Below are 12463 nucleotides of genomic sequence, written 5' to 3'. Positions count from 1 at the left end.
ACTGGGGTGGTCTGCCATGCCCTCCTTCAGGGGATCTTCCCAACCCAGGGATCGAACCCACTTCTCCTGTGTCCCCTGCTTTGCAGATGGATTCTTTACTGATGAGCCACTGGGGAAGCCCATTAATTGGTGATATCCCAATACAAAATAAAAAAGTTTAAATTTTTTTTTAATTAAAAAAAAAAGAAGAGTGACACCCTTCCTTCATCCTCATCTTCGTGATTTCGGTATCCGAGCAGTTGCCACCTGCAGAGTGGACCCAGTTGGCTAGAATGATAAATTAAAACTAAGAAGATGACTGCCAGGTTTTATGACCTCTGATGATTTACTCACCCCGACCTTTTCTAGGCCAGGTGACCTTTTTAACCAGGAAGGAGCTCAGGTTTGGAAGGAAAGGGGAATTTGAAAGATGATCCCATTCCCTTCCCACAGACTGCTGCAGGCTCTTCCTTCTTCTCCCGGGTAGAGCTGGGAGGTGGGCCCGGGCTTGGTTCTCTCCCATTGGGCAGGATGAGAGTCAGGCAAGGAGAGAGTTCTTGAGTGGAGATGCTGAGTCCTCCCGAGAGGCAATGAGGGCTGGTGAATGGGAATCTCTGGGGACGGCTTGCTGGTCCCCCTGCCCTGGTGTCCCACCTGAAACAGGTTAGGCATCTGAGTCCCATCTGCCCCTGAGGCTTGTACAGTAAGAGGCTTTGCAGCAGAAAAATCCTAGTTCTAAATGTTACTCTCACTGTGGTCTGGGAACTGTGCTAAGCACTTATATTAGCTCAGTGAGTTGTCACCACAACTGTATGAAGTTGGGCCTGTTATGATTCTGTTTTACAAAAGAGGGCAGTGGGGAACAGAGAGGGTCAGTAATTTACCCAAGGTCACACAGCCAGCACACGGCAGAGTGGGAACCCCAAATCAGTGAGTTTGGCTTCTAAGCACTATGCCATGTTGGTCTTCTGAGTTCCTTTGTGATTTACAGTTTATTACCACCAGCCACTGGTTGAAAGAAGATAAATTTAAACTTCTTCCTTACTCCATATGCAGAGAGAAACTCCAGATAATTTAAATGCTTAATGTAAAAATAAGTTAACCAAAAGTCATGAAAGAGAATGTAAGTAACTGTTTTACCCTTAGCACGGGGGAGAGTTTTAACTAGGGGAAAGATCTCAGGTACTAGTGCTGGAAAAATGAATTGCATAGCCTTTTAGAAAAGCAATCTGGCAATAACTACTAAAATAAAAAGTGGGACATACACCTCTTCCCAGTGACCTTACTCTTGGGACTCTATCCTATGGAAATAAAACCACCAACATCTTAGGATTCATGTATGTCAATTGGGCTGAAAACTAGATTCAAGATCAATTATCATCAGTTAGAGAATGCTTGAATGAACTTTGTTTAGATGAAGGAATGTTATGCAGCAATTGAAAACATGAGTTAGATCCATACTAGTGACTAGGAAAGATTGTCTCATGATGTGTTTTGTTTTTTACATTTTTCTGTGGAAAAAATTGCACCCTTCTGTAAAGTTGCAAAAGCAACGCAAAGAATTTCTGTATTCCCCTTCACTCAGATTCTCCAGTTGATAACTTTTTACTGCATTCACTTTCTCTCTTTCTATGAGTAGATATATAGATATATAGAAATCTATATAGATATATAGATTTCATGATTTTTTTTCTTTTTCCTAAATATTTCAGTATGTGTTTCTTAAACAAAAATGAGGATTTTTTTTTACATAATCCCAGTGCAAGTTGCAAAGTCGGGAAAGGAACATTAGCATAATACTATTGCTTCTTCTGAAGCCTTTGGACCACTGATATCCTTTATCACAACAACAATAAAAAATTCAATGTTTAGGATACAACCCAGGATCCACCCAATTCAGGATCCACGTTGCATGTATTTGTCTTTTCTCTTTCATCTTCAACCTGGGACTCTTCCTCAGCCCCTCACTGTTTCTCTTGACCTTGACATTTCTGAAGAGTACAGGCCAGTAGAATGTCCTCCATTTGAGTCATCTGATATTATTTCGTGATTAGATGTGGGTCATGCATCTTTGGCAGGAATGTCATAACTGGATGTTAACCTTTCTGAGTGCCATGACACATTAATTTCCTATTTTACAGTACATTTGCAAAGTTGTACGACTATTATCATTATCTCATTTGAGAACCTTTTAGTTAAATATTTCCTAATAAGAAATCCCATACTCTTTAGCCTTCACCCTCAAATCACCCCTGCTCCACTAAATCCACTTTCTGTCACTATAGATTTGCTTATTCTGAACATTTCATGTAAACAGGATCATGCATGTGGTCCTTTATGTGTCTGACTTCTTTTCACTTAGCATAATACTTTTAAGAATCGCCCACGTTATCACATATGTTGGTACTTGCTTCCTCTCTTTGTTGAATAATGTTTTGTTGTATGGATTTGTCACATCATATCTATCGATTCAGCTACTGATGGACTTTTGTGGTGTTTCCGCTTTCTGGCTCATGTCAATAATGCTGCTGTGAAAACTTGTACAAGTTTTTGTGTAGACATGTTTTCATTTATCATGGGTATATACCTAAAGAATCCGCCTGCCAGAGCAGGAGATGAGGGTTCAGTCCCTGGGTTGGGAAGATCCCCTGGAAGAGGAAATGGTATTCTAGAAACCCATTCTAGTTGTTCTTGCCTGGAAAATTCCATGGACAGAAAAGCCTAGTGGGCTGCAGTCTATGGGGTTGCAAAGAATCAGACATGACTTAGCAAAAGATTCTTATTTTCACTTTCATATACTTTGGAGTTGCTGGATCATATGATAATTGTTTTAAGCAATTGTGTTTGTCAGGGTACTCTGAAGAAATAGAACCAATAGGATGTGCATATACAGAGAAAGATTTATTGTAAGGGATTGGCTCATGTGCGACCGCATGGACTGTAGCCCTCCAGGCTCCTCTGCTCTTGGGGTTTTCCAGGCAAGAATACTGGAGTGGGTAGCCATTTTCTTCTCCAGGGGATCTTCCTGACCCAGGGATCGAATTCAGGTCTCCCACGTTGCAAGCAGATTCTTTGCCGTCTGAGGCACCAGGGAAGCCCTGTGACCATGGAAACTGGTAAATCCCAACCTGCAGTGTGGGCTAGTAATGGAAGGTTGGAGACCCAGGAGAGCCAGTGAAGCAGACAGAATCTGGAGGCATCAGCTGGAGTCTCTCCTGCTTGGGGAGGCTGGTCTTTTTTTTTTTTTTTCCTGTGAGGTTGCTTGTCTCTCCTGGTTCCTCTCTTTCATGTCGGCACTTTCCTGAAATGTTTGATGATTCATCAGTAACCATTCCTGTTTCAGAAGGAGGTGTGAGATGCGATCAGGAGCCTCCTGTGTGTGTGGACCTCAGGGGCTGAGGTTTTGTTAAGTGACCAGATGGACTTTCCATCAGAAGATCCTCAAAACTGGAGATGCTTTCTCTGGGGATTTGAGATGTGTTGAATTTCTTACCCTCTGACTCCTGGTGGTGGAGGTGGTGTAGACTTGGCTAAGGGAATTCTGGAGATAGAATTTTGTCTTGATCAGATTAAAATTTACTTCTCTTGTCTTTGGCCCTGAATTTTTACTGCTGTTAGTATCCCAGAGGGGCTTCCCCAGTGACTCAGAATCTGCCTGCAATGGAGGAGTTGTGGGTTTGATCCCTGGGTCAGGAAGATCCCCTAGAGAAGGAAATGGCAACCCACTCCAGTATTCTTGTCTGGGAAATCCCATGGATAGAGGAGCCTTGTGGGCTACAGCCCATGGGGTTCCAAAGAGTCGGACACGACTGAGCGACTAAACAAAAAGTATCCCAGAGTCTGGTACCTCCATGGTTCAGTCTGCTCAGTGAATATGCCTCTTTCTGCTGTGGGCGGGGCTGGGGGTGGAGAAGGGAGTGTGGAGTCAAGAAGTCCCCTTACTGTTGGGGATGGAGGAGGCGCCTGCCATTCTTGGTTAGTGGTGCTCAGTTCAGCCCTTACATGTCTTGCCATGGGCTTCTCTCCAGTGGTTTTTGTCTGTTTTCTCTCCTCAATGAGTATCATTCAATCAAAGTCTTTATTGGGATTCTTCCAGGTGTTACATATTAGGTCAAGTGTTGGGAGAGACCAAAAAGAAAAGGTAAAGTGCCTGTTTTCAAGGAGGTCAGCATCGTAGAAGAGGGACTGCATGTGGATAGCTACAAAGGCAGATGTGTGTCCCACCTGCTAAGAGGGAGGAACCAAAATGAAGCTGTAGGAGTCACAGGAGAGAGCACTGCCAGGATGCCCCTGGCCAGGGATTCCTGGAGGACGTAAGGTCTGGATGAGCTTTGAAGGGTGAGCTGGATTTCAACAGGCAGAGATGGGCATGGGGCATGAGGTGAGGAGTGAAGTCAGAAGAAGGCCTGTTGGTCTCTTTCCATGTTTCTCCACCCGCTCAGTGGCTCGTTTCTTCGTGGCCGTGGTGTCAGCTCGGTCATTGGCACATGCGGGGTGTGCACAGTAGAGGGACCGGGGCAGGCACTAGGAGCAGCTCCATCTTTGACTCCCAGAGCATCTCTGTAGGACTGGCCCACCAGGGCACCTGCTGCCTCTGCCATGGTCAGGCAGGTATGAAATCTGGAGACCAGCCCTTCAACCTTTGAGTTAATGGCTTGTCACACAGTTTGATCTGGGAATTGGGAAGCTGTCCCTGTAGCCACTGCAACTAGCTCTCACGTGTGAGTGGTCCCTGGAGTGCTTTTTAGAAAAACTCAGTGTCTCTTTGGTCTTGCTTGCCAGAAACAATACTGGACGATGGCTGTTGTCGTTGTTCAGTCACTCAGTCGTGTCTCACTCTTTTTGACCCCATGGACTGCAGCCCGCCAGGCTTCCCTGTCCTTCACTATCTCCTGGAGCTTGCTCAAACTCAAGTCCATCAAGTCAGTGATGCCATCCAACCATCTCATCTCCTGCTGTCCCCTTCTCCTGCCTTCAGCCTTTCCCAGCATCAGGGTCTTTTCCAGTGAGTTGGCTCTTCGCATCAGGTGGCCAAAGTGAGCTTCAGCTTCAGCATCAGTCCTTCCAATGAATATTCAGGGTTGATTTCCTTTAGGATTGACTGGTTTGATCTCCTTGCTGTCCAAGAGACTCTCAAGAGTCTTTTCTAGCCCCATAATTCGAAAGCATTAATTCTTCAGCACTCAGCCTTCTTTATGGTCCAACTCTTACATCCATACATGATCACTGGAAAAACCATAGCTTTGACAATATGGACTTTTGTTGGCAAAGTGATGTCTCTGCTTTTTAGAACACTGTCTAGTTTTCTCATAGCCATAGCACAATGACTATAGCACTCTTACTCCTTCAGAAACATGAAGAAATGAATCTAACTGATGGGACCTAGTTTGCATGTAAAAAAGGCTTTTATTTTATTTTTTGGATAAGATGCATGGCATGTGGGACCTTAGTTCCCTAACCAGGGATCAAACCCATGCCCCCTGAATTGGAGGTGTGGAGTCTTAACCATTTGACCTCAGGGAGGTCCCACAAAGGCTTTTAGAGCTGCAGTTCATGAAGGCAGGGGTGGGTGCAAACACCACCATCTTAAAAATAATGTGATTGGTCCCGGGCCTCTGCGAGTCCATTAACATTGTTTCTTGCAATATCTGCTTCAGCTTATAAAGAATAGTTTTGCTGATAACTGGAGACTTCCCAGTGGCTCAGCAGTAAAAACTCCACCTGCAGTGTGGGAGACCCAGGAGCCTCAGGTTCAATCCCTGGGTCGGGAAGATCCCCTGGAGTAGGAATGGCCACCCACTCCAGTATTCTTGCCTGGGAAATCCCATGGACAGAGGAGCCTACATGGCTCCTTCATGGCTCCAGCCCATGGGGTTGCAAGAAGTCAGACACGAATACTTGTGTCCAAAGTTATTTATTGAGTCCTGCAGAGCAAGAGCTAGGGTTTGAGGCTTCTGATTCTCTGTATTTCCTCGCAACCCCAGGACTAGCAGCATCTTGCTTCTAGCTAATGAGGTTGTAAGGGAGATGCCTTTTTTGTTGTTAAAAAAAACAATTTGTAAGAGAGGGTGCTGAGATCTCCAGCTTTGTATGCCTCAAGGTAATGTGGAGCCACCTGGACACTCCCAGGGATGCTATCACCTTCACGGCAGGGGGCAGGACTTGCTGGCTGTGCCTTTTGCATGTGTGAAGGTGAGAACCCAGGGAGGCAAAGTGACTTGCTCAAGGACAGATAGTAGAACGGGACACCTCCTGATGACGGTGAAGGTCACGGTGTCTGCTCACCATCCTGGGAACACACAGCTTCCTGAAAAATGGCTGGTAGTTTCCTTGGAAACCAGCTCCCAGCCCAATCCTGGCCATGGCCCTTTGTGTCAGTGTCGGGCTGGCACAAAGTCTAAGAAATGACCTCAGAGCTGACCTCAGAGTCTAAGGAATCTGAGGCCTCGGGGCCAAGGCTCATGTAATAGCTTGGCCTAAAGCAACATTTTCAGGACCTGTCCTGCAGCCTCTTCCCTGGAGCTGGGGACACACGGTGGCCACCTGGGCTCTGGCTCTTGAATTTCACAATGTGTTTCTGTTTTGTGTCGAGTAATCTGCACGCTCTTTCTCAACCGGGCAGAGAAGTTCTGGGCTTCACTTCTTTGGAAGCATGATGCTGTTAGGCAACCCCTATGTCGAAACAGCACAGCCTCTAAAGGAAACCCTGTGGTTTTTGACTTTTGTCCCAAATCTCAGCCCTTCATGTGTGGTCAGCGAAGACCAGCCTGACCCCGAAGGCCCAGAGACATCAAGAGAACTGATAAGCTGGGCCACTTCCTGGTGGGGGCTCAGTCAAGTCACTGCACACCCTCTGGGTCTCAGTCTCCCCATCTTTAAAATGGGGCTCAAAGCACAGGCTTCCCAGGTGGTGCTAGTGGTAAAGAACCCCCCTGCCTATGCAGGAGACATGAGACTTGGGTTTGATCCCTGGGTCGGGAAAATCCCCTGGAGGAGGACTTAGCAACCCACTCCAGTACTCTTGCCTGGAGAATCCTATGGACAGAGGAGCCTGGCGGGCTACAGTCCATATGTAGCAAAGAGTTGGACACGGCTGAGCACCCATGCACACAGCACATAGCCTGATGAATGCCAGAAGACGAGCTGATTCATGTCTTTGGAGCACCTAACTCTGCCGACTCCCTTTCCAGCTTGCCCTCCGCAAGCAGCTGAGTCCCCAGGTCCGACCTCGTGAGGGGTGGAGGAGAGTCACTCGTGTCAGCCAGGGGGGCCGGTGCTGGGTGGTGGGAGACAGGATGCAGCACACAGACCAGGAAGGGCTGCGCTGCTCCCCGCTGCTGGGAACAGCTCTGTAGGAGGGCACGCACCTGGGCAGTGCGATGCCAGCAGCTGGAGCTGAGAGGCAGAGGCGGGTTTGCTTCCTGCCGGGTGGCTTGGCCAGACCCCTGGGGCCAGCCAGAATCCCTGGGGAAGCAGGTCTGTCCCAGGTGTTTCTTGGACAGGAAGGTTGCTGTCCAAGGGATGAGCAGGGGTCAGGGAATGGGGACTCTGGAGCAGCCAGAGACCTGCAGCAGTGGAGGTCTCCCTGCAGGGAGCAGGTGCGGAGATGCCCACCTATCTCCTCTCACCTGCTGGGCTCCCTGAGGGCTGCACTGCAGTGGGGGCGGGGGGGGGGGGCTCAACATCACAGACTCAACAGATATGAATCTGAGCAAACCCCAGGAGGTAGTGGTAAACAGAGGAGCCTGGTGTGCTGCAATCCTATGGGGTTGCCAAGACTTAGCACACAACTTAGTGACTGAACGAGTGCCTTCCATGTCTATGACTTCGGTTTCATTTATTTGTTTGTGTGTTTTGAGGTTTATTTTTTAAAAATCATTTTCAAAGAACATTCACAGACTCCATCCCCACCTCAGCCTGGTGAGTCAGCTGATGAGGAACATAGGTGCTGTGTTTTCTTTGAGGGAGGAGACTCAGAGAGGCTGTGATTTCCTCAAGGAAAATGTGCTGGGGAGTGGCAGGGCTGTGCCTGAAATAGGAGACTGCTCACTCCTGTTCCCAGAAAAGGCCAGGGGAGCCAGAGCCCAGCGGGGAGCACTGGCAGGATTGGGGGTCTCCAGTTTCTGGCTTGGGAGCTCAGAGGCTGGTGGCATTGGGTTGGCCAGAAAGTTCTTTTGGGGTTTTCCATAGGATGTTACAGGAAAATCTGGATGAGCTTTTTGGCCAACCCAATATTTGTGTATATGGTCTGGCAGGTGTCTGTCTATTCAGTCTCTCAGCCTTTCCTCCTCCAGGAGATCTGAGCCCATTAAGAAGATTCGTCTGGGTTGATCCAGATGCGGGAGGGATGAGGATACAAGGGCGGAGCTTGATGAGATTTGGTTGAAGTAAAACAAGTTGTGTTTCAATAGGAAACTTCTTGTTTTTGTTCAGTCGTGTCCATCCTTCCATCCTGGGGTACCAGTTCTAAACCCCATCAGTGCCCTAGAGTCCCCCAGATGCTCAGTTGTGTCCAACTCTGCGACCCCATAGACTGCAGCATGCCAGGCTTCCCTGTCCTTCTCCATCTCCTGAAGTTTGCTCAAACTCATGTCCATCGAGTCAGTGATGCCATCCAACCATCTTATCCTCTGTCTCCCCCTTCTCTTCCTGCCCTCAATCTTTCCCAGCATCAGGGTCTGTTCCAGTGAGTTGGCTCTTCACATCAGGTGGCCAAATTACTGGAGCTTCAGCTTTGGCATCAGTCTTTCCAGTGAATATTCAGGGTTGATTTCCTTTAGGATTGACTGGTTTGATCTCCTTGCAGTCCTAGGAACTCTCAAGAGTCTTCTCCAGCACCACAATTTGGAAGCATTAATTCTTCAGCATTCAGCTTTCTTTATGGTTCAGCTCTCACATCTGTACATGTCTACTGGAAAAACCATAGCTTTGACTATACGGACCTTTGTCAGTAAAGTAATGTCTATTCTTTCTAATATACTGCCTAGGTGTGTTATAGCTTTTCCTACAAGGAGCAAGTGTCTTTTGATTTCACAGCTATAGTCACCTGGAAATTAATTCCTGTCCTGCAGAGATCTAACTAACTTCCCCCTATCCTCTTGGGGGAAAAAAAGCAATTTTGTTTCCATTCATCCCAACATTGCCTTTTCCACACAAATCTGTGCTGTTTTGACTTTTCCCTTGATCCTGTTATAAAATCTGCATGCCTCCGTCCTATCTTTTAAATACGTATTTATTTGTATATTTGTATGAGAGTCATGGTTTTACCTTTTTCTTTTAAGGCTGTGTTTGTGTATGTGGGCTTTCCTGGTGGCTCAGCTGGTAAAGAATTCGCCTGCAATGCAGGAAACCCTGGTTCGATTCCTAACTCAGGAAGATCCTCTGGAGAAGGGAATGGAGACCCACTCCAGATGGATGGCCCCAGGTGCCCATGAATACCAAGTATGAAGCAGCATGACCTTGACAGTGATGAAGGGCTCTGGGGCCTGGACTTGTCTATCCAGAGAGAGAGAGCTTTTCATGGGGCCTCGGGGCAGAGTGAAGATATTAGCAATGAAGTCCTTCCTGTGGATTCTTGTTTGATCCTGGACTCACTGAGATTGAATTTCTCAGCATTTCTGACTAAGGCATGTGCGTCTGTGGTTGGGAGGGTGCAGACTCAGGGCCAGGTGTCATTTGGTGTGGATAAGTTGAGAAGTGTGAAGTTTCCTGCATCTAAGATTGATGGGACAAGTGTCCTGGATGCTGGATCTTGGAGGCTGGTCTGGACTTGGAGCCGGGTGTCTGCACCACAAACTCACTGCAAGTCCAATTGGTTTGGAGAGGTGGTATGCAGATGACTGGTGTGGAAGTTCCTTAAAAACTAAAAACAGAGCTATCATATGACCCTGCAATCCTGCCCCTGGGCTTATATCTACAGAAAAATATAGGCCAGAGGATATATGCACCCCAGTGTTCATTGCAGTCCTATTTACAATAGCCAGGACGTGGGAGCAACCTAAATGTCCATCATCAGAGGAATGGATGAAGATGTGGTACATGTATACAATGGAATATTATTTAGCCACAAAAAAAGGATGAAATAGTGCCATTTGCAGCAACATGGATGGACTTGGAGATTATCATACTACATGAAGTAAGTCACATAGAGAAAGATAAATATATGATATCTTTATATGCAGAATAAAAAGTGATACAAATGAACTTATTTACCAAATAGAAACAGACTCACAAGCTTAAAGAGAAAGAACTTATGGTTACCAGGGTAACCAGACAGTTACCAGACAGTAACCAGACTGGTAACCAGACAGTTATCCAGTTGGACATGTACACACTGCTATATTTAAAATGGGTCACCAACAAGGACCTACTGTATAGCACAGGGAACTCTGCTCAATGTTATGTAACAGCCTAAATGGGAAAAGAATTTTTTAAAGAATACATGTTGTTGTCTAGTTGCTTCAGTCTTGTCTGACTCTTTTTCAACAGCATGGACTGTAGCTCTCTAGGCTCCTCTGTCCATGGGATTCTCCAGGCAAGAATACTGGAGTGAGCTGCCATTTCCTTCTCCAGAGGATCTTCCTGACCCAGGAATCAAGCCTACCTCTCTTGTGTCTCCTGCATTAGCAGATGGATTCTTCACCACTGAGCCCTCAGGGAAGCCCACAGAATAGATACAAGTATATATTTAACTGAATCACTTTGCTGTGCATCTGAAACTAACACAACATTAATCAACTCCGCGCCAATCTAAAATAAAAAGTAAAAAAAAAAACCCCAAAAAGTATAAAAGATAAACAATGAAAAGTACAAAAAAGAAAGGAGGAGGCGCTTGGAAGGGGAGTGTAAGGATGGCATTTCAGATTCTGAGTGACTAAAAGCTGCAGTCACGACCATCACGACACAGTAACTTTCCGGAATAAGACAGAACCCACCTCTGCACACCTGAATCCCTTCCCGGAGAAAGAAGGGTGTGCAGGGCGCTGTGGTGAGTGAGGATGCGGTCATCCTTCCTGCCCACGCCTGGGCCTGACTCCTGAGACCCAGGCCGACGCGATGGGCAGGGAGTGGGCTGGCTGGGCTGACAGTGACGAGAACAGTGAACCACCAGGAAGTGAGGGCGTTTTGAGGGGAGGACCTGCCACCTCGGGGAGGGCTGGAGCCTTGGCTCCAGGGCTCAGCAGAGATGCCGGGATAGCAGCCACTCTCGGAGGCTGAGAGGTGCTGCTGCTAAGGAGAAGCCCCGAGCTCCTGGGGCTCACACTGCATGCAGTGTCTTTGGCTGGATAACCCAGCTGTGGGCACCTTTCAGGGACCTGGCCGTTCTAGCTCCTTCAAAATCTTCCAGCTACGGGTTGAAGTTTGGAATTTGAGATCACCTTTGGTCTTGGAAATGGAGAGACTGAACGCATACGTGAACAATGTCCAGAATATGTATTATAAATATAAAATACAAGTTAATATTTTATATAAATATAAAAACAAAACTGACCCACAGTCTGCAGCAACCAGAAGCCAGCCTGTTATCTCTAAGTCAGCCTTGTCGGAAGTCAGAGTACTGCTATAGCAGCCAGCCGGCAGCCAAACTATGACCCCTGTAACGATTGGTCCCAAGTGGCCAGGGCTTGATTAATAAGTGACAACCGAACCCACTGCAGTATCCTTGCCTGGAGAATCCCATGGACAGAGGAGTGTGATGGGCTACAGTCCATGGGGTCGCAAAGAGTCAGACGCCTCTGAGGGTCTGAGCAGCCCTGATTTCTGTCCCTGCTTCCTATTCGGACCAGGGAAAGCCAAATACACATGCCTGACCAGCCACAAAGGATGCCCGGCTTCTAGTGAGGGGGGCAGCAGCCTCCAGCCAGGGCATCCCTGGAGCTCCCCTTTCCCCATTACAGAGCTTTCCCACTCCTTCAGGCCTGCCTTTGTGTCTATGCCAAAACTAAGCGTGAGAGGCTGACTCTCCTGCTATAGCCAGCTGTGAGTAAAGAGCCCTGGCTTGTTCTCATCTGAGTGGTCTTTGTTTATGGAAACAAAAGCTTGGATCTGAACAACAGCCAGACCTAAAACAGAGTGGGCAGGGCCAGCTCAGAGGACTCCTGACTCAGAACTTCTCCCAATTCCTGGAGTTGGGATGAGATTGGGGGTGGGGGCTGGGCGCGCAACCCAAGGCTTGAAGGATAGTTTTAGTGGGCACTTCCAGGGCCCCGATGGCAGGGAGACAGGAGGAAGTTTCAGGAGGGTGGGGGTCCCGGAATTCCCTGGCAGTTCAGTGGTTAAGATTCTGTGCTTCCACTGCAGGGGGCATGGGTCCAGTCCCTGGTGGGGGCCCCATGTGCTCCACCACATGCTATGGAGCAGCCAAAAACGAAAAAGAAAAATGAGTGGGAGTCCTGACTGTCACTCTCGGTTCCTGGGAATTTCAGAGACCTGGAAGCCCTTGAAAGCCATTTGCTCAAGCAAGTGGCCTCTGGAGGCTGGCACG

The sequence above is a fragment of the Cervus elaphus genome, chromosome 11 (assembly GCF_910594005.1).
Source record: "Cervus elaphus chromosome 11, mCerEla1.1, whole genome shotgun sequence".
NCBI lineage: Eukaryota > Metazoa > Chordata > Mammalia > Artiodactyla > Cervidae > Cervus > Cervus elaphus.
This window is presented reverse-complemented; position numbering follows the sequence as displayed.